The sequence below is a fragment of the Gastrolobium bilobum genome, unplaced genomic scaffold (assembly GCF_033153095.1).
Source record: "Gastrolobium bilobum isolate Gb01-03AN ecotype WA unplaced genomic scaffold, APGP_CSIRO_Gbil_v1 utg44165, whole genome shotgun sequence".
NCBI classification, from domain to species: Eukaryota; Viridiplantae; Streptophyta; class Magnoliopsida; order Fabales; family Fabaceae; genus Gastrolobium; species Gastrolobium bilobum.
In genome coordinates this window covers 6,482-30,659 of record NW_026895661.1, presented here as the reverse complement: position 1 = coordinate 30,659, position 24,178 = coordinate 6,482, and positions in this window count along the sequence as shown.

The following is a 24,178-nucleotide window of genomic DNA, read 5'->3' as shown; positions in this document are numbered from 1 at the left end:
GGTGGATACCAGTGAAGTTTAAAGCACTTCTCACGGGTATGACCAGATAAATGGAAGTAGGTGCACATTGGGCGTGGACGACGTTGAGCAGCGACAACCATGGATGCCGGAGAAGAAGTAGTAACTGAATGCATCAACGGAGTATCCGAAACAACAGGAACTGATAAAGACACTGAGAGTTGATGCTGATGCTCCTCTTGAAGGATCATCGAGAAAACCTTTGCAAGAAGAGGCAATGGATCAATTAGTAAAATCTGAGCACGGGCAGCAGAGAATGAATCATTTAGTCCGATTAAGAACTGGAGAACATGATCTTGGTCATTTCTGGAAATCATCTCGCAAAAAGTACCACAAGTGCATCGCGGAAGAGGAAGATAATCATGAAGCTCGTCGCAAAGAGACTTCAATTTAGTGTAATAACTGTTGATATCAAGGGAACCTTGACATAGAGAAGAAATTTGCTGCTTCAATTGAAAAATTCTAGGTCCATTTGCCTGCGAATATCGAGTCTTCAAATCGGACCAAACTTTAGAAGCATTTGAAAAATATAAAAGACTATCAGCTATATCCTCGATAACAGAATTCAACAATGACCATGGAATTACATCGATTCCAAGCTGAAAAAAGAAGATCAGTAGATGGAGGTCGAAGTAAAGAACCATCCACGAATGCTAACTTATTCTTGGCAGTCAGAGCAAGAGTCATTGCACGAATCCATGAATTAAAATTAGATCCAGAAAGGGTATGAGTAACAAGAACCAAACCAGGATGATCACCACTTTGAAAAAAGTAAGGACTAGACGAATCGTCCATGGATGCAGAGGATCCAGATGAAGCTTCAGTGGAAGATGAACGGGTAGTGTTGTTATTGCCGCGTTCCATGAGAGGAGCAAGGGCTAGAAGAAAACTTCTGATACCATATTAGTCTCAGAGAAGCATAAACTGAATCATCTTTTGATTGATGTGTGTAAAGTAATACAATGCAAAGAGTATATATCAATGACTAATAGCCAAAACAGAAAGGCCAAAAACAAAATTTCTAACAGAAAGTACATGTGCAAGCATAAGGCACGAAATACACACCTCACACTAATAACAGAAAAACAACCAACAAATAAAATAAGGAAAAAAAATATTATGAGTGCAGCGGAACCTCCATTCATGGAGGATGAAAAATTACTTTTGATACCATGTTAGAAGGTAAAAGAGAGAAAAATGGAGAATAGGGAATGATATTTTTACAAACTTTTTGTTTACAAACTACACTATGTCTGACCGGTCATACTTCAATCAAGAGTGTATGACTGGTCATACTTAGTGTAATTTGTAAAAAAAATTTGTAAACGAATCATTCCCCATATATAATATCTTGTTTTGGTTATTCCCGCGTTTGGCTCTCCGATTTGAGTTAAAAAGAATGAAAACTTTTACATGTAATTTTATCCATTTAACTATGGATTTAATATCTCTCATAGGAGATAATTATTTTTTGCATTTTAATTACTCTAACACACATACATGTACATATCGACAAGAACATTTGATATTGATGTCAAATTAAAAAGTTTAATTCTTTATTTGAATTGTTGATTTTCGTCAACTTGATTGTGGTAATTTATCGGATTGCATCCGTTAAAGTCAATAAATTATTACTGTAAAATTGATGAAAATTAAATGTTTTTGTTTCGTATATATATATATATATATATATATATATATATATATATATATATATATATATATATATTACATTAAATATTGTATATTTTTTTAAAAATGGATTATTGACTAAAACTAGGGAATCATTTCCAGAACTCTTTTTCTATGTTGGAGTAAGATATAAGATTTAATATAGGGTTGATTTTTCTGATATTGCATAAGATAATTTGTCTCATGCAACACAAAAAAAGTGAGTTGGACTCACTTTGAAGAAGAGAGAGAAAGGAAAAAAGTGAGTTCCACTCACTTTTTTATGTATTGTATGAGACAAATTATCGGAAACACATTTCCCTTTAATATATAAGATAAGTACATGCTAAGATCATGATGTATGAAATCTCATCATCAGTTTATATATAAATATATATAATAAAAGTGTGGTTGATTGTTTTCAATATCACATTCGATGTTACAATTATGCATTTCTATTCTCTCACTATATGATTATGTTTTGTTTCTTTTAGCCAATCGTTCATAATTGAAGAGTACAATTATTGCCTTGTTGAAATGAAATGACAATTTTCAGCAGCCACGTTCATCCAAAAGTGTGTATTATACCTGTTTTGCTTTCCCCAGAAATATATATATTTTTTTAATTCAAAAAGATTGTTTCCTTATTCTTTTTGTTGCCTGATAAGGTATAAAGTGTGTGATGATAGAGTTATATGACTGATGCATGAGCCAAAAACAGTAAGCCGCCCCTCTTGCAAAAATTATATGGGACCTCCATAATTGAGAAGATAGCATAAATTGCCTTTGATCATACTCAGTTTTTTCCAAATGTGGCTGCAATTGCAGTAAGGTTATCCACCTAATTACAATCATGTTAAAACTCAACTTGATAACATGACAAGTAGTTTTTAATTCTGAAACCGAAACAAAAAAAAAAAAAAACAAATTGTAATGCGCCATATATATGAATCCAAAAGGTTAAGTTTATAAGTGATGTTTTTATTAAGGGTAAATAATGCATATTTATTCATGTTAAGAAATTTTACAATTAAATAAAAGAAGGTGAAAATCGAACTCGTGATCATTTAGTCACATGCTCTAATACCATGTAAAATGTCATTTTAATCCAAAAACTTAAGTTTATAAATGATATCTAATGGTTATATATTTGGGCTTTTTGACCCTTATAACCCTTTATTATTAATTAATTACCGATTTGACCTTGATTATAAACTATTTCAAAAATTTAACCCCCTCAGAAAACATAACACCAATCTGCCTCTCTTTGACCGTTGACCACCAAGCCTACCCGGGTACACCCCTCTGTACCAGGGTATTTTTTGAAAATTTTTGTCTACCCGGGTAGGGAGGCGTGTACCCGGGTATTGTTCTTCGTACCTGAAAAATTGCTTGAATTATTTACCCGGGTAGAGAGGGGTGTACCCGGGTAAATCTTCGACCACCCATTTGGTATTTTTTCTCTCTTTTTTACAGCTAATGAGATAGATCAGTATTATCAAGTTAAGCATGCCTAACCAATTTGAAGAGCTTTTAGCTTTGAGAATGGATTTGGAATTTCCATACATCAACACTTTACTGCTCATCAAAGCGGTCCCTGTTCGTATCGATTATGATGGGGTCTACTTTTATGTACGTCAAAATCGCGCTCCTATATATAAATGTGGTACCGGGTCTATTGGGGAGAGTGAGACGGAAAGAAAATAAAGACAGGGTTCATGGTACAGAAATTTAGTGTGAGCATGCAGCTTTTCATTTTACTGGTAAATGACGAATTATCACGTTCAGGGAAGACATGCATGGGACAAGGTTTGTGGTTGTGGATTTATACTGTTAACTGAGAATTCTCTTTCTGAAATAATCATTGAAAAATATTTGTGTGCTTTACAGACCCAAAAAAGTTGCAGAGGCAGAGCACGTGATAGTCGGTGCCTCCATATTCAAAGCTTGGAGAAGAAGAGTGCATGGGAGATCCAAAGAGTAATCATACCGGGTGGTTGAAGATTTACCCGGGTAAATAATTCAAGCAATTTCTCAGGTGCGAAGAACAATACCCGGGTACACGCCTCCCTACCCGGGTAGACAAAATTTTTCAAAAAATACCCGGATACAGAGGGGTGTACCCGGGTAGGCTTGGTGGTCAACGGTCAAACAGGGACAGATTGGTGTTATGTTTTTTGAGGGGGTTAAATTTTTGAAATAGTTTATAATCAAGGTCAAATCGGTAATTAATTAATAATAAAGGGTTATAAGGGTAAAAAAGCCTATATATTTGACTTCTCTCACACAAATGAAAAATGAAATCTAAGAAGTGGTCATGCAAAGCAGTCTCTCTAGGTTCTTCTCCCATAGCCACAATGCTAAAAATCTTGGAAACTAGTCCATTTTCGTTGGAGTAGGACCACATGATGTGATAATGAAAAGGAAAGCAAAATAAAGGTACGTTACTAGGAGTGTAAATGGGCTAGGCCGACTTATAGGGGCCTACGGCCTAGCCTATATTAGGCCAAGTTTGACCTATCATCAGTGGCGGACCCAGAAAATTATATGGCGGGGGGCGAAAATTTATATTACTATTATTAAAGACAATGCCAGTTTTGGTTGGATGATCACACTAATAATACAAAAATACCTATTAAGAAAAACCTAATAAAATTACATAATTTTTTGGTTGGAATGACAATTTTTTGCTTCCGGTGACAATGGTCCAATACACCTTCTATTTCAATGAGGAACTAGTCTTAAGACCCTATATTTTGTTTGTAAGATCAATTTTTTATTGTTTACCTTCATGCCTTCTGGTGTTATAATTGTATTTTCTTTGATTTCTTCAGAATCTTATTTTCTCACTTAGCTGTTATTTAGCAGAAGACACAGTAAATTAATTAATGTGTTATTTACCTTTAGCATTTGGTCCCAACTAATAATTGATAACTATTATTGACCTTTTTTCTTTGCCAACAAAGTCAAAACTTAAATACTCTTCTCCTGAGTTCTGACATGACAATCTGTACAAATTTTTAATGATTATAAAAAGAAAATTAGATAGTCAATCAATATAAAATCAAATTCTAGACAAATTTGATAAGTAGAGTGAATATACACCACTAATTGATAGGGATGTTCATCAACCGATTCAACCTGCGGTGGCCGAATCGAAAAACCAATAACCTAATAAACCGAAAACTGACAAACTGAAAATAAAATAAAAAATCACAAATTTTAATTGGATTGGATCGGTTTTCGGATTGGTAGATGAAAACCGATTCATTCTAAACCGATCCAATATATTAATTCTCATCTACCTACTTGGGCATTTCCCCAATCATAGTCCAAAAATTTCTAAACCCAAGACCCATTAACCCATTAACTAAATCCAAGAAAAAAATCTAGTCACATTTCATCAACAAAACTTCATCTGTGTAGAGCTTCATATCTCATTGCAAAAAAAAAACTATTATCATTTACTGATGCTTTTGTATTTCAAAAAATAAATTTACAAAGTCAATATATATAAAAGATATTATTTGCACAATAATCATGAAACAAATTTTAGAATTTTCAAAAAATTGAAAACCGATCCAATCCAAACCGAAAAAAATTAGATTGGATCGGATCAGATTTTAAAAAATCCAAATCCAATGGATGATTACATGATAAAACTGAAGGGATTGGATGGGATGATTTTTGCTTCCAAAACCGATCCAATCCATACCGCGAATACTCTTACTAACTGAACTCTTCTTTGTATACAACGGAAAAATAAGCTTTCCACATTGATTGGGGAGGGTAACAGACCAAGAACAAAATCTGCCATATATGCTGGTAGGTTGAATCTGGTAAATAATAGTTATCTCTAATTGAGTGCAATAAACAGGTGGAATACCTTTTTTTTATGAATAACATCGCTTCTCTTTCACTTTTTATAAGCACTTTCAAAATTTTGTTTTTACAGACCATGTTGCATATCATATAGTAGAACATATTTTCATATTTTAGAGGGGGGCGGAGGCCCACCCTAGCCCCTCATGTTGGTCCGCCCCTGACTATCATAAATAGTAAAATAGAACAGGCCTAAGCTTTTGATGCACCCGAGCTGACTTGGATTGGGTTTTTCTATAATTTATTCCATAGTTAGGATTTTTCAATAATTGTTAATTATTTTCCTTTTTGTTATTTTAGATTACGTTTGAGTGTTCGTTGATTGTGTGTTATCTCCTTTGATTGCGCATGATTATAGTTATTTACTTTTTGTTATTTTTATTTTGCCTATTTAAGGATTGGAGAACCCTATTGTTAGGAGGTTGTTTTTGGTTAAATAAAATTAAGAATAGAGGAATAATATTTTCTCGCAATCCTTGTTTCGTTCTTTTTTCTGTTTAGCCAATTGGTTACTGCTACGGCATTAGCTTTTAAAAAAGCCGACTTTTAAAATGGGCCATAGGCTTTTTTGTACATGTCGGACCTATAAGCCTACAGGCCGGCCTATATCATATTATTTATTTAAAATATAATAAATAAAATTATTATTTTAATAATTTTGAATAATAAAATAATATTATTTTAGTTATTCTTTTAATTATTGAATGTTTAATAGACTTAAACAGGCTAACAGACCTAGGCCAAGACTTTTATTTTTTAAATATAGGTCAAGCCAGACTTGTAAGTTGAGGTCTACACAGGCTAATAGGGCAGACAATATCTAATGATTTTTTGCACAGGAGGCCTGACCTATTTAACTCAAAGTCTAGCTTAGCCTAGCCTAGCCTATATACACCCCTATCTGTCACAACCTTATAACATAAGAAAACATTAGTTTGTTTTTTATTGTTGTTTCTTTTTGTTTGAAATAAACATTCTTGGATGTTAAAGTGTAAGTATAACATCGCTTTTGAATGTAGAAGAATACCATGTATAAAATATTGCCACTTCTCCGGCGATAGCAAATTAGAAATTTTGCATCAAATATATTTATACTAGGATTCACATGCGGATTTTGAAATTAAAAAAAAAAAAAATAGAATCCGCATACGTATCCTGGTTTTGTATGTGTTGCTGTAAAAATTTTCATCTGCAGCAACATAAAAAATATTAAAGCCATAAAATAAGCAAAAGATCTTTTTTAGACTTTCAGCGAAGCAAGCAATGCGAATTGTGAACTCATAAAATGGATTTGCTTATGAGTATAAAATTCATATAAGCTATATGATGATTGATTAATTAGTTGACATTATTTAATTGGTTCTCTACTAGAGTATAACCGTATAACCAACATTAAAGATATCGATCTGATATTTTTTCTCAATTTTCTCTCCTCTTTTCAATGTAAATTTCCTAAGATGGTATTAAAGTAATGACACCCATTTAGAAGTTATTTCATCCTTTCTGCTACACTAAGTTTTCATGGAACTAACTTTTTTTTTTTCCTATCCAAAAATCATTCCATGGTTCATTTTCCCAAGAAAGTTCATTCACATTTTCTCATTTAAGGATGAAATTTCTCACTTTTGCATTATTTGTAGTTCTATCTCCTGACAGCTATTTACCTTCACTTAGTGCCTCCATTTTCATCATTTTTCATTTTTTTTCACTAGTATTACTGCCAGAGCGTATGCGAATTGACTAAATAGAAAGAATTAGGATTCGGAGTAGCAATATAGTTTTTATTTAACCATAAACAACCAATAAATTAGGGTCTAAAATGCCCTTAAATAGGCAACGAAAAACCAAATAAATGGAATTATGAAACTGTCCCTTTTAGAAATAAATAAAAAAATATAAATTAAATAAAAATTATTTAAAAACTCGATAAAAATGACCCCGAAAGCCCAAAAAATATTGATATTCATTGCAAAACATGAGTCTGGCTCAAAATGCCGATTCTAAGGGCCGGTCAAATTTGAGCCCATTTTGCAATTGTTACGCGGATGCATCATGCGCCTTCATTCTTCTTTCTCCACGTTCACGTCCATTCACTTGAACACTGACAATGATAATTCGTTCCACTATGTTGGTGACAGTGGCAGTTTTCATGTAGTCTCGGTTGAGGTTGTTTGAAGTTAGCAAGTGCACAAAAAGGGGAGTTCAATAACCTTTCACAAGTATGTTACCTTGTAGTTGCAATTGATTCCAAGAAACATATAATTTAGTTGAGAAGCGATAAACCAGATACAAAATATATTTAGAAGATTTGCTAATCGTTCTTCTCAACTTAGTCAAATATATCTAATAGTTAGAAACAACTAAAAACTTTCAATGATTATGTTTTAGATACATTTTTTTTGAAGGGTTCAGTGTTTCTAGCATGTAAGTTGTGTTATTTTTAGATTTTTACTCTATGTACTCCCGGTAGTACATAGTTATAATATATTTATTTTTATTTTTTTTACTTTCCACTTCAGCTGATGTGACTGAGGAAAAAGAGAAAAAAAAGCAAATTTTCATGTTATAACTATATACTACCGGGAGTAGATAGAGTAAAAAAACTAAAAAGACACAATTTACATCATTTTAAAGCACATATAGTTTTCCCATAATTGCTCCACCACCTCAAAGGTGATTTCAAACATATTTAAACATACAAAAGCTAAAGTTTTAAAAACTTACTTTCAGTAGTTGGTCTTGACTAATAAAAGTTGATCTTCCTTTCAAAATGGGTTGGATATATATATATAGGGTTTTATAAAAGTTATGTTGTAAGAAAAGTAATTGTGTAATGTTATAGAGATTCGTTTTGCGTGCCATAATTTTCTTTTTTCTTCAAAAAGTGTGGGCCCCACAAAATGTTACGTGTGTAGAAAAGTTTATTGTGTATGTTAAATGACAAATCATATATATATATATATATATATATATATATATATATATATAGAGAGAGAGAGTGATAAGGGTGGAAAAAGCTTAACACCATAACTTAATATTGTTTCACCCCAAATAACATGGGCTATATCTAGTCCTTAGCTATTACATTGAGATTTTTCATTATATCAAATTACTATTTGTACAACCCAGCATCTCAAGGCTAACAGATACAAGAACTCTTTAAACATAATTATTCCGAGTTGAAACACGAAAAAGTTTTCTTCAACGCTAGGCTTTCTATGCTTGAACTTGTAGTTTTCTTCAACATTAGCCTCTCCGAGATAGATACAGAGTATTCTTTGAATAAGTGAGTTTCTCCAAGCTACAATAGTAAACTCATAACGACTTGCAAAACCTGCTAGCTCATTAACTAGATCTTTCAACATCTAAGATAACAGGTGAATGTTTTATAATGAGTAGCTCTCAAAACCACTGAAAAAGTGCATATATGTTAGAATTGAATATCCACACAGATGCAAGAGACAACCACACAGAAGTTTTTACAAATAAAACTTTTCTTTTCTATTCTTGCTTTCTTGCTCTTTTTCTTTTTCTCTTGATCTCTTGATCTACATTTCATACAAACTAAGTGGTTGTCTCTTGCATCTGTGTGGATATTCAATTCTAACAATATATACAAGTTACCACCTATGTAGCACCGATACTGACACGGGACACGTGACACGATACGACACGACACTCCGACACGTTAATTCTAAAAAATGTTAGATTTCGACACGTTAGGACATATTTTGATATTAAATAATATTTTTAATTTATATAGTATATATTATATTTAATATTCAATAATTTAACAAAAAAATGAAATTAAACTTATAATATTCATCAGTTTTGCAAAGAAACATAAGATATCACAAATATTTATATTAAATTCAATAAAATGTTAATCGTAATCCAACGAATCTAATAGTTAGAACTAAAAACTCAACACAACGAAACCTTTGAACTTTTTTTGAATTTTTATAACGCGTGTTGAAGTGTCGGATACGACACGTCAGGATTTTTGAAGTGTCGGTGCTTCATAGGTTACCACCCATACTACAAGTCTATAAGGTTTTACCAAGGTAGCAATAGTAAGTATAAGTGACTACTTGGATCATCTTTTTTTTTAAGTTAGAAGTTACTTATAAGCTAAAGCTATAAAAAAGAGCTTAAAAAAAATTAAAAGTTATTTGGTGACTACTTAGAATTTTGAGCTTACAAGTTACTTAAAAGCATATATTTTAGGAAAATTCTCTTTTTCTATCTCTATAACTCTTCATTTCAAAAAAATGCACACAATTCAAGAAAAGTAGATAAGAGCTTAAAAAAAAGTTCCTCCTAAGAGTTTTTGGCTTTTAGCTTTTTTCTTCATTATTATAAAAAAAGAACTTTTTATTATAAGAACTTTTCTCACAACCTATTTGACCTAACTTCTGCTTATAAGTAAGTTTTAGCTTAAAAAAAAGAGAATCAAAACAGCACTAAAGATAAAAAGTAGAGTAAGATGAAGATGTGAAAACACACTTGTATCTCGTTCAGCTCTTCCAACCTTGTGATTTTTATAAGCTTAGAAAACTAGCCACTGTGATTTTTGAGCTTCTTTTGCATACTGCATATTTTTCTAGCTGTTATTTTGTCTTTTCTCGAAATTTGTCCAGTTACGACCATGAGAAGGTTCCTTGTGACTCTTTTCAACTTCTATTCTGGATAGCCCAACTCTATTAAATAACTTCAACTCTTCTTGGGTTGATTTCTCATGTGTAGATGATTTGTGCTTTGATTAGAAGACCAATTCTTCTAATATTATCTCATTGTTGTATCAGTTCTCGTGAGTTCTCCAAGTTAATTATATGACTTGAGGTGACTTTCTTTAGCTTGTAAACAATGTCCCAATTTTATGTTTCGGTGCCTCTTTTATGGTGTTGATCATTTGGAACTTAACTTTTACCTTTCGAAGCTTAACAAGTCTCATCTCGATCATTACCAGTTTTACCTCTAATTCCATACTTCAATGACTTAAAAGAGATTTTATGACACCACCAAACACGTGGATCAACTAGTAAGGGGTTGTTCCAGTTTAACAAATGGTCTTGAATTTGATCCTAGATATGTAATTGTATTAAAAACTAGGTAGACAGAACTTTGCCGCCTTTGTGGTCGTGTCCTCTTCGATTGGATTAGTTGATTAATGGATGAACCAATCCAGAAATCTTCAAAAAGAGATGCTTTATGACTATTCTCAACATGTAACTCACTTTCTCTAGTCTTGTATTTTCTTATGTTAATTTCTCTAAATACTCTTTTGCCTTGACATTGTAACTGAGAAACTTCCTCTCATATTATCTTTTAGAATTCTAATCCTGTTTTTGTGAGATCTAACAGGAAAATGCCAATCCTTCAAACATAAGATAGGTGTTACTTTTCTTGATCAATTCTTCTTAACAAAGTATTTAAGCTTCTCGTCCTTTTTTATTACCATCAGTCATGTCCTGATTCTCATTTCAGTTTGAGGACATGCATATCAAATTTTAACAAAAAATCTCATAAAACAAATTTATAGCACACCTAAAGTGATAGAGCTAAATAACTACATCTTCAATATAGTTTTTTAATCATTGAAAGATAACATAAAACCTTCAATTCAAAGGGGTTTTGGACCTTACATTGCTCTTCTATGGTGCCATGTAACCCATGGCCCCTTCTATAGGCACCGCAAGATTTGCATTTTTTTGTTACTGTTGCTCTTCCAGATATATTGATTAGTCTCGTTTAAAACTTCGGAGAATTTTGAATGACTTACTGTCAAGATGAATCTACATCTGTTTTTTTAGGCTATGTTTTCTTGGTGATGAGATCTTGTGAGGTCTCTCATGGGGTTATGTTTTTTCAATATTTTCTTCATGCACTCTTATGGTGTTTGATGACTTCGTGGCTCTCTTCGATGGTTATATATACGTTCTCTCTTATTGCTTATTTTTCATCTTTAGTGAAGCATTTTGGTTCAGCTTTGGCTTGCTAATGATTGGACTTTAGTCTATTGAAGGATCCTTTCTCTCTTTTTTCCTATTTATTCAAAAAAAATAAAAAATGATTGGTGACCATTTGCGTTTGAGATTTTTTGCAGTCACTAGAGTTGATTAGCATGATTTGTGATTCAATTTTGATACTATTGTTCGGTCTTATATTGTGTTGTTTGGGCCTGGGGTCTTAAAAATCCACAATTTTCAATTGACTAATAACAGGCAAAAATTTTAGCAACGATGTTGGACTTAGAGATGCATTAAATATGGATGCCCTATTAAGTTTTAAATTAAGACAAAGAATTAAAACCGAAACTTGTATTTTTGGTTAAAGATGAGATAGAAAATTAAATTAGGTTAAGAGACTTTAATTTTTTGTTTTTTAAATAATTTTTATTTGATCAAATGGTTAATTCATAAAATATAAAATGGTCTAGTTAAAATAATTAGGCGTTGACAATATCGAACATGGTTTGCTCCATTTGCAAAATAGTATTTGTTATTTCAAATATGTGGTATTGTTGTTATCAAAAAAAAAAAAAATATGTGGTATTGTTCATCCCAAACTAAATCCTAAACTAGAAATTAATGTTGCGGGATGGGTTATCACCTAATTAAGCTTGCTAGTTGTAGTTGCACATATATTTTGTTAATTAGTTTACGATGATTCATTAGTTAGTTGATATTAACTGGTTCTCTATTATATATATATATATATATATATATATATATATATATATATATATATATATCAACTAACTGGTTTTATATATATATATATGGGTTCGCTTTTTCTACAGTCAATGTAGATAACTTATTTATATTGAGCCCAAAACGACGTCATTTTGAGGCAAAAATCAAGGCGTTTTTGTAATTATAATTTATTTCAAGGTTATAATAGTCTTTTTCATTATAATTTTTTAATTTTTCAACCCAAAACGACGTCGTTTTGGGAGCGAATGTAGATAACTTATCTACATTCACTTTAGAAACATTATAGTCATTTAATATATATATATATATATATATATATATATATATATATATATGGAGAGAGATTATTTGACTCCAGAGTAAGACTTATAAGTCTTACTCCTCATCTCAACCCTTGATTTTTATCCATCCAACGGTTATAGTTTAGGAAGTTATATTAATTAATTAATTATTAATTACATTATAAATGACAACCGTTGATTTCCGTCCATCAAGGGCAAAGATAAAGAGTAAGACTTAAAAGTCTTACTCTGAAGTCAAAAGAATCATCCCCTATATATATATATGTGTGTGTGTGTGTGTGAGGAAGGTTATATTTACAAATTTTTACATACTACATTATGTCTGACCGGTCATACTTCAATCAAGAGTGTATGACCAGTCATACTTAGTGTAATTTGTACATGTATCCTTAATATATATATATATATATATATATATATATATATATATATATATATCGGAAAAATGTGTATCATTTTAAAGGATATAAAGTTGTGTCATTTTAAGTGAGATAAATCATGGGAGAGAGAGTGAGGGAAAAAAGTTTTAAAGATGTAGGTCTCACCTCTTTGTGAGAGTGAAAGGATATAAGGTGTGTTATTTAAAATGATACAATTTTTTCCATTATATCAGTTATATAGGTATACTCTGCAAAGCACGGACACGTGGGTTTTTGAAAATAATGCGTGTCGGACATGTGTCTGACACGGACACGCTCCGACACGTTCCGATCACGCGATCGACATTTTAGGACACGTGGTCAATGCTTCGACACGTTCCGACATGTTTTTTTAACACGCATTCAACTTTTTTCGACACACGATTAACGCTCTAACACGTTCCGACACTTTTTTTTAGAGCTAAATTTTATTTTATTAATTAAACATGAAAAAATAATTTTTAAATCAATTTTTTTTCTGTTATGAAATTTGACATGAAAAATTAACAAGGTACGAAATATTATTTTTGTTTATATTTATGTTATAAAATTTGAAATTTTGATTGGTTATATGACTTATTATGGGCTGTTATATGTATTAAATATAAATTATATTACAAATATTAAAAATATTATTTAATATCAAAACGTGTCTTAACGTGTCGGAATATGACATTTTTTAGAATTTACGTGTCGGCATGTCGTGTCGTGTCACGTGTCCCGTGTCAGTGTCGGTGCATCATAGGGTATACTATTGCAGAATCACTTTTTCTCCATTCAATCTAATTTTAAAGTTTTTCCTGGGTTACTTTCTCTCAATATGTTTTCTTTCCTCTCCATCATGTTTGTTAAGAAATCGCACACATATATATAACATTATACCCAAAACATAATATGACTGAATGCAACTTCACCTGTAAATTTATCCTCATGCACAAAGAAGCTTTTAATTTGTATACAAAATTAAATTTTTTTTTTGGTATTAGAAGTTTTGGATAAATGAGCAAAGCTAAGGCAAACCATCAATCATGATGAGGATTAACAATGAGATTATAAATCGCCTATAGATTCTTGGATTCAAATCTAAGTCATGTAGTTGTTATAAGATTAACCATGTGTGTAACCGTAAGAACTTGCACTGTTAAATTAGGAATTTTAATAATTTAATTATGAGTTTAGGAAATAATTTCATAACTGACCTTAAATAAATATGGTATGACTTAAATAATTATAGTAAGGGCTTAATAACGCTGAAAGTCACTTTTCTGACGAAAAGTGCAGATACCGGTTCTGCTTCACAGTATAAATGCGTACCGATGAAGTATCCTGAAAAATTATAATAAGTTTATGAATATTCCTAGAATAATATTTAGGATTGATATATCAAGTTTGGAGTCATAATAATGAGAATTGACGTCAGAACTTAAATCGGCTACGTAAAAACGTGTACCGGCAAAGTACTGCGAAAATTATAACAAAAATATGACAAATCCTAGAAAAATGGCTAGGTTAAGAATATGAAGTTTGAAGTTAAAATGATTAGCGGAGCTATTAGCACTAATACCAACGGATCAGTTTAATGAGACTATAAATATTAATTGCGCAGAACCTTAGGTTGATTTCCATCAGTTTTACGTGAGTGTGGCTGCTGGATTTTCTCTCCAAGCTTGTCACCTTCTTCCTTTCCTCTTTTAAGCCAAAGTGATCATCTTTTCTAGAGGTGGCAATATGGGTTGAACCCGACGGGTCTACCCGCCAAAACGGGGCGGGTTGGGTTACATATTACAACCCACCAACCTGCCTCAACCCGCCCCATTGGGTTGTGGGTCAAAATGGGTTGGCGGCGGGTCGGGGCAGGTTAGCCCGTCGGGTCAACTTTTTTTTTCTTTTTTTTTTTACTATTAGGTAGGATTTTATTTGTTTTTAAGCTTTTGTGATATCCAATTTTTTGTTATCTTAGTACTCTCTAGAAAAAATATAGAATAAAAACTTTATTTATGACAAAGGTAATTTATGTATGGAGATAAAAACAAGTTTGTAAAGAATATCTGACTAAATATTAGCATACATTTGGACTTAAGATTGAAAAAAAAACTAAAGAGAATGTGATATGAAAATAAGTAATATTATAATATTAATAAAATATAATTTATTTTTTATTTTTTATTTTTTAAGTAGGTTGACCCGCTAACCCATCATAAAACGGGGCGGGTTGGGGTTTTCAACCCAAATTCAAGAGGCGGGGCGGGGCGGGCCAACCCACTTTTGGTGGGTTGGCGGCGGGTCGGGGCGGGCCGACCCGTTTCGCCACCCCTAATCTTTTCCCAAGATTTCTTCTCCAAACCACCATAGTTGGGTGTGAGCAAGCTTAAGGAGGGGGAAAGATACTTCATTTCTGAGTTGTTGACACTGTGTGATGTGAGTTTGAGGGTTGAGTTCTTGGGTTTTGGTGTAGGAGCCATTTTCTTAGTTGTTGATGCTCCAAGAAGCTACCTTGTGAAGTAAAAGACCAAGCTTGATAGCCATTTTCGTGGTCTTGAGAAGTCAGAACCTTGGAGCTGTATTGGAAGCTCCAAGATCACATATTGATTCTGTTTTGAGCATTGGGGATATGTTCTTGAACTTTGTTCATGAGTTTTCTTGTTAAAGATTAAGTCTTGGCATGTAAAACGATGATATTAAGTAACCAACACGAACTCTGACCTAAATGTGTCTAAAATTGCCTTCTTGGACGTGTAAAAGTGTTAAAAATGGAACCTTTAAAGGATATCTTCGCGAAATGCAAAACTACTTTCTGTCGCGAAATATCCGAATAAGATATCCGGATATGCCCCCGTGAAATATCTGAATATTTTGGGAATTATGAGTTGTGCATTGTTCTGTCCGAACAGAAGTGTATATTGGGTTTTTGGACCCTTGATTGGTTAGTATAAACCTCTGTAATAAGTTAACTAAGTCAGAATCACTTCGATAAAAGGCTCATGGCTTCGAGAGAAGCCTAAAGGCATGAAACGAAAAAGGAAACGTTGTCATGATCTAATGAACTTCTAGATTTTGAATGTTGATGAGATTTCTGGTCTAAACAGATTGTGATTGTGCTGTTTGCTGACCTTGGGCTGTTGTGGACTCTTGTCTTGAGATTCTTAGCTTGTGAGATAAGCTTTCGTGTCCTCGATTTTGCCCATTGTTGGTTCCACCATACCTCATGAAGGGATGGTTTTATGCATGTTGTGTTTTTATGAAAATAATGATGATTCTTGACATGCTGTTGAGCTGTTTTATTGAGTGCAAGTGCCATATGATATGTATGTGGTGTACCACCTAGACGGTAACCCTTGAGTATGTGGAGACATACAAGATGGAAACTCCGTGGGTGAGGTGCAAGCGGTGTTCCTTGTACTGCAAGTTGTAGACGTATATAATCCCTACCTTTTTATTTTATGGCCAGTATGATGCATACACACATGACATGGATATATGCTGCATTGCACAGCTTTTGAAAATTACATTGTTATACTGTTTTGGAACTTATATTGCACATGTAAGTGAGCTTGGAGTGGAGAGATCCTTGAGGACCCCTTGTGTTATTGAGATTTCTTTTTAGATATCTCACCCCGTGTTGGGGCACATTTTCAAGTACTGGTACATCGGGGGTTGATACCTCTTGCGGCAAGAGACCGGAGTTGAGTTGTTTGACTTTCGATATATTGTCATTTGATTCGAGACTTTGTTTGACTTTGTTGCCTTATTTGGTGAGCTTGGGGGTTGTCCGTGCCACATTGATTTCTGTTATGTTGAGTTTACTTGAGTTGTATAATGTATCAGGATATTATCCGGGCTACATGTTGTAGTTCTATGACTAGATACACAATTAGTTATACTATGAGATTATTCAGTTAGTCTTTTACTGTAATTTACAAACAGGCGATATTTTGAAAAGGAATAAATAATCCACTTGGTTAATAATGAATAGTTCATAATTGTAAAGAAAAAGTTAGCTTCTGCATTTAATTAGCTACGCCATTACCATTGTATGTTTAATACACCGGGTGCATACGGAGTGTTACAGTAACAGTCTGTTGTGCACCAGTATTGTTAACATTGATTATAATATTAAATGCAGTTAAAATCACAACGGTTTATTTAAATTCGAATAAACTTTTTACTTTGCATTACGTAAGCGTTTGAAAATAATATAAAACGTAATGGTATAAACTGTGATCATAACTGAAATCTATATGCAGAATTAATATAATACATGCTTAACTATCATACATTACTTATTTTAAGTTACTAAGGGGTTCCCATAAACCTAGTTAGCATAAATCTCACTTTTACGGTTTTCCTAAAACTGAATATACTTCTGTCCTTTCACTACTGGGCATTCTATACTCATTATTAATTTTCCATCTTTTAGTATATTAAACTAGACTCAATTACCTTTCCAACAAGGTATCACACGCCTCAATTGGAGTTCTCTAGGTTCGGCTATAACCGTTTGAAGTTGGACAAGCAAAGCTGTCAGCTAACCCCAAACAGAGCACCAAACCTCCCTCACCATTTCTACGATTCTGGATGATTTACTAAACCAATTTCTCTCAAATTTTTATAAAGAATATTAGACACCATGAGATTTAATTTGATGTATCATAAGTCTAATTTGAGTAATAATTGAGGTAGAAACAATTTTTGGAAGCAGGGGACCTAAACAGCCCCTACACTTGACCAGATTGGGCATTCCTCACACTTTCAGACCTACAAGATGCTACACAGCTTCAAATGGTACCAAATATATAAATAACATAGCTGACATCTCCACGTTTAAAATGGTGTATGAACATTCCAATTGGACTTCTGTGGAGGGAGATATGATCTTCCAAAGTTGGCCTAAAAACTGCTCATTTATTAGAAAATTCGACTACATCTCCTTTTGTTGGGCTTCCTCCTTCAATGCTAAGCCCAAGCCCATTGAGGGGTTTCCTAAAAACCCTAACCCTAGATCTCACCTCCTCTATATATTCATTAGTTGTGGGTGGAGGCTAGGTTAAGAGATTGAGAGAACAGATTTGAGAGAAAAATAATTTGATTGTTTGAGCAAAAGCTTTATGCTTTGCATTTGAGAGATCTCTAAAGAGTTTGAGTGAAACATCTCTAGGGTAGTTTGATTATCACCATTGTTTGAGAGGTTGAGTTAACCACCACATTGGTGTATTCTGATTATTTGTAACCATTATTTTCATAATGGATTTCTGATTTGGACTAGGTCCCGTGGGTTTTTACTTCTTCATTGAAGAAGGTTTTCCCACGTTAAATCTGGTTGTGTTCTTCTTCTCTCTTTCCTGTTTTGTGTTTATGTTTTGATTTTTCCGCTGCGCTACCTGACCTGATGAAATTCAGGCCGAGGTATAGCCGAGATCTGAGATCGAGGATCTCATTGACTAACTTCCGCAAAGGCCCCTGAGCCGGAGTTTTCCCAACAGTGGTATCAGAGCCCGAGTTCGACGGGTTCTGAAGGAAACGAGATGGAGACCAGTAGCATAACCAATGATGGAGACATGTTCAAGTTAACCGCAGATAACTTCACTTATTGGACACCGATGATGGAAGATCATCTCTACTGCAAAGATCTACATGAGCATATTACCCTTAATGAGAGACCGGCAGGAAAAACTGATAAGGAGTGGGAGATCCTGAGTCGGAAGGCGGTAGCCACGATCAGAAAATATATTGATAAAAGCCTCTTTGAGCACGTGTCCGAGTTCACGAACGCGTATGAGTTGTGGACGAAGCTGAAGTTCATGATTCAGAAGAAGACTCCCAGGAATAAAGCACACCTGGTACGCCAACTTGTGAAGCTTGAATACAAGGACGACATGAGCATGATTGAACACCTCAACACCTATAAAGGTATTGTGAATCAGCTGTCAAAAGCTGGGATACTCTGGTGGTAACTTGAGTAATTCAGCTCCAGAAGGAAAGTCGAAGATGGATTTCGTGACAGACAGTCTCCTGAGCGAAGAAGTCAGGAGAAGAGAACGAGTTGCTTTGAGCACGTCTGAGGCCAACGTTGCTGAAAACAAAGGGAAATCTGACTCTCGGGGTTGAAGCAAAAGCCGGGGTAGAGGTCGTGACAGACAAGACAAGTCCAGAGGTCGGTCAAAGCCAAAATATGAGTTGAAGTGCTTTTACTGTGGAAAGACAGACCATAAGAAGCCAGACTGCTGGACCCTACAGAATGATGAGAAGAACGGCTCTGTGAAGCCGGATCAGATTATTCCCAAGAAGAGGGAAGATAAGAGCACCACTGCGGTGGCTGCAACCCGGATGCCGAGATATTCCTCCTTGGTGAGGATAATTATTTGAAAGTTGCATATGATGACTGCACCTGGATTGTTGACTCCGGTGCCTCTTTCCACGTTACTCCACACAAAGGTTTTTTCTCCTCTTACTGAGGTGGTGATTTTGGAGTCGTGAAGATGGAAAATCAAGTGACTACCAAGATTGTTGGTATCAGTGATGTAACTCTGACCACAGATATCGGATGCCGACTTGTGTTGAAAGATGTAAGGCATGTTCCTGACATGCGTTTGAACCTAATCTCGGTAGGCAAACTTGATGATGTCGGGTTAGTGAACTACTTCGGTAGTGTTAGATGGAAGCTGGCCAAGGGAAACTTGGTCGTGGCCCGAGGTAAGAAGGAAGGCTCCTTGTACGTGATGCAAGGAAAGATCAATGGCGGAGAAGCCAACTTTGTCCGAGATGAACCTATCTTGGAGCTATGGCACAAGCGCCTCGGCCACATGAGCGAGAAAGGGCTCCAGATCCTGAACAAGAAAGGATTACTGACCGAGTTTAAAGGCCAAGCGTTGGAGAGTTGCACGCATTGCCTAGCTGGAAAGCAGCACCAGGTCTCTTTTGTGAGACCGAATCAACGCAGACGACGCAGGTATATTCTTGACCTCGTCCATACTGATGTCTGCTCTATGTCGGAAAGATCCCTTGGAGGTGCTCAGTACTTTGTTTCATTTATTGATGACCATTCCCGCAAAGTGTGGGTATATTTGTTGAAGTCTAAAGACCAGGTACTCCAATCCTTTAAAGAATTCCATGCTATGGTTGAAAGGGAGACTGGCAAGAAATTGAAGGTGGTTCGATCTGATAATGGTGGTGAGTATTGTGGCCCATTTGATGCATACTGTAGAGCGGCCGGGATTCGACTTGAGAAGATGCCCCCCAAGACTCCACAGTTGAATGGACTTGCTGAGAGGATGAATATAACTATTGAAGAGAAGGTCCGAAGTATATTATCCAATGCCGGATTGCCGAAATCATTCTGGGGAGAAGCCATCAAAACAGCTGTTGACATGATCAACCTCTCACCATTACGGCCACATGAAGGAGAAATTCCAGAAGAAGTCTGGACAGGTCGAAAAACGGCCTATAATCAATTGAAGGTGTTTGGATGCCGAGCTTTCGTGCATATCCCTAAAGATGAAAGGGCTAAACTTGATGCGAAGACCAAAGAATGCATTTATCTTGGTTCACCGAGATGTGAGTTCGGGTTTCGACTTTGGGATCCAATCAATAAGAAGATCGTGAGAAGCCGAGATGTGATCTTTCATGAGCATGAGAACATTCATGACATCTCGAAGCCCAAAGTCCGAGTTACTGTCAGACGAGAAAAATCCATCCCTCCTGTCCGAGCTGAAGCAGGGGGAGAAAATCAAGAAAATAAAGAAAATGATGATCAGCAACAAGCTGAAGATGACCAAGACACTGAGGTCCGAGTTGATGATGAGATCCGGGATGAGAATGATGAACTGGGTCCTCAAGCTGAAGAACAACCGAGATATCCAACTCGAGAAAGAAGACCCTCTACGAGATACCCATCTGATGAATACACCGTTGTTGCTGAAGACGGTGAGCCTCAGAGTTATGATGAGGCTGTGACGAGCTCAGAGAAAGAAGAATGGGAAAAGGCAATGAAAGACGAGATGAAGTCTCTACACGAGAATCAGACTTATGAGCTGACTGAGTTGCCAAAAGGAAGACGAGCTCTGAAGAATAAATGGGTCTACAAGATTAAGAATGAAGAGAATGGGCAAAAGCCGAGATACAAAGCCCGAATTGTAGTGAAAGGCTGCAATCAGAAGAAAGGAGTAGACTTTGAGGAGATTTTTTCTCCTGTGGTGAAAATGACCTCGGTTCGAACCGTGTTAGCCATGGAGGCTTCGATGGACCTCGAGGTAGAACAAATGGATGTGAAGACGGCATTTCTTCATGGTGATTTAGAAGAAGAAATATATATAGAGTAACCCGAAGGATTCCAAGCTCTAGACCAAGAAGACTTGGTATGTCGGTTGAAGAAGAGTCTCTATGGCTTGAAGCAAGCACCTCGGCAGTGGTACAAGAAGTTTGAATCATTCATGACTGATCATAAGTTTGAGAAGACTGAAGTCGACCACTGCGTATTTGTGAAGAGGTATGAGGCCGGAGATTTTTTGATTTTGTTGTTATATGTTGACTACATGCTTATTGTAGGGAAAGATAAATCGAGGATAGCCGCCCTGAAAAAGGCGTTGAGCTCGTCCTTCGCAATGAAGGACCTCGACCCTACAAAGCAGATTCTCGGAATCAAGATCATCCGAGATAGACAGAAGAAGCTACTGTGGCTGAGTCAAGAGAAATATATTGAGAAGATTCTGAAGAGATTCAGCATGGACAAAGCCAAAACAGTGAGCACCCCCCTTGCCGGAAACATGAAGCTGAACCAGAAGCAATGTCCGAGATATGATGAAGACAAAGATGAGATGATAAAGGTCCTGTACCAATCCGCCGTCAGAAGCTTGATGTATGCAATGATTTGCACTAGACCCGACTTGGCGTATGTTGTTGGAATGGTAAGCCGGTATTTGTCAAACCCCAGAAAATAGCACTAAGGAAGCAGTGAAGTGGATCTTCAAGTACCTCCGAGGTACGACCGACTTATGTCTCCGATTTGGAGAAGGCAAAGCCGAGTTGCAAGGCTACTCGGATTCTGATTTAGGGGGAGACGCCGACTCGAGGAAGTCGACTACAAGATATTTGATAAGATTTGCCGGAGGAGCTGTCTCTTGGCAATCAAGACTTCAGAAATGTGTTGCACTATCGACAACTGAGACTGAGTATATTACCGCTACTGAGGCAAGCAAAGAGTTGTTGTGGATGAAGAAGTTCCTCATGGAACTCGGCCATGATCAAGACAAGTACGAGCTAGGTTGTGACAATCAAAGCGCAATCTATCTTGCGAAGAATTCGACCTATCACTCCTGTACTAAGCATATTGATGTGAGGTATCACTGGATCCGGGATGTGGTGGAAGGTGGAAAGCTCGAACTCGTCAAGGTGCACACTGACCAAAAATGGTCTAACATGATGACGAAGTCGGTTCCAGCAAGGAAATTTGAAGATTGCTGTGAAGGAGCAGGGTTGATGCTGAAGCCGACGCATTGAAGTCGGAGGGCGAGATTTGTTGGGCTTCCTCCTTCAATGCTAAGCCCAAGCCCATTGAGGGGTTTCCTAAAAACCCTAACCCTAGATCTCACCTCCTCTATATATTCATTAGTTGTGGGTGGAGGCTAGGTTAAGAGATTGAGAGAACAGATTTGAGAGAAAAGTAATTTGATTGTTTGAGCAAAATCTTTATGCTTTGCATTTGAAAGATCTCTAGAGAGTTTGAGTGAAACATCTCTAGGATAGTTTGATTATCACCATTGTTGGAGAGGTTGAGTTAACCACCACATTGGTGTATTCTGATTATTTGTAACCATTATTTTCATAGTGGATTTCTGATCTGGACTAGGTCCCGTGGGTTTTTACTTCTTCATTGAAGAAGGTTTTTCCACGTTAAATCTGGTTGTGTTCTTCTTCTCTCTCTCCTGTTTTGTGTTTACGTTTTGATTTTTCCATTGCGCTGCCTGACCTGGTGAAATTCAGGTCGAGGTATAGCCGAGATCTGAGATCGAGGATCTCATTGACTAACTTCCGCAAAGGCCCCTGAGCCGATCTGAGGGAACCGAGTTTTCCCAACACCTTTGTTTATTCAACTTATCCCACTTTACCAAAGTGTGTTCTAATTCCTTAAGATGTACCTAATTGACAAGGGTGGCACACAAGGATCAACAAACCTTGGTGCTCTTACAACCCACAACATAATTACGTTCTTTTTCATTTCATTCATCAATCCATTACTTAGGTCCATTTACAACTTATTACTCATTTCAATCACATAATTTCATTTCATGCATTCATGTTATTTGACATATAAATCATAACCTAGAATAGGCTTATTTCCCTTCCATCACATACATGCTTTATAAATTACAGAAGGTCCATCATACTTTAATTACAATTCTCCAAATGTAACTATAAATAGAATACTCCCAAATAACCATGATTACACAACACTAACTTTAGCCAAAATATAACATGAACAATAAAGGCATGGCACATGTCACTCATGCAATATACAATGTTCATGTTCTAAGTCTAGCCTATGCAAAATACTCCAAAATGCAAAATAATGATCTATCTCCATGTACTCCACATGCTCAGCCTGTGGGCCTCTTGCCAGTGCTCCAGCACCGCTACAACCACCTGAAATATAGCCTCATAATGCTGGGTGAGATATATGAATATATCTCAGTAATCCAAAGGTTCTGGAGGATCACTCCACCCAATGGCTCACTCATATGTAAATAAAAAATAATGAACTATAAACAAGTCATACAAATAATCCAGCCCAATAGCCTACGGCATATGGGAAACGAGCTCTCAGCCAAAAATGTGTTCCCGAAACATCATTCAAGACGCCCTCAACTATAACTCCCGAGACATTCCTAGAGTGCTGCTCAATGGATAACATCTACTGGCCAGAGATACGGTACAACTCTATGTACCCAAACAAGAACATATGCATGATTATGTTATAATCTACATTATTGAATCAAACAACTTCCAACCACTACCCCAATTGGCATGGTGGAACACACACAGGGATTAACCCCAGTATCAAGAAATTACCTTTTTTATGCTCCCGAGCTAGGTAGCTTCAAACACAAGTTATCCAGTAGCTTTCTTCAACCAAGAAATGCCTACACAAAAGATCATTTCCATGTCCATTAGTACCACA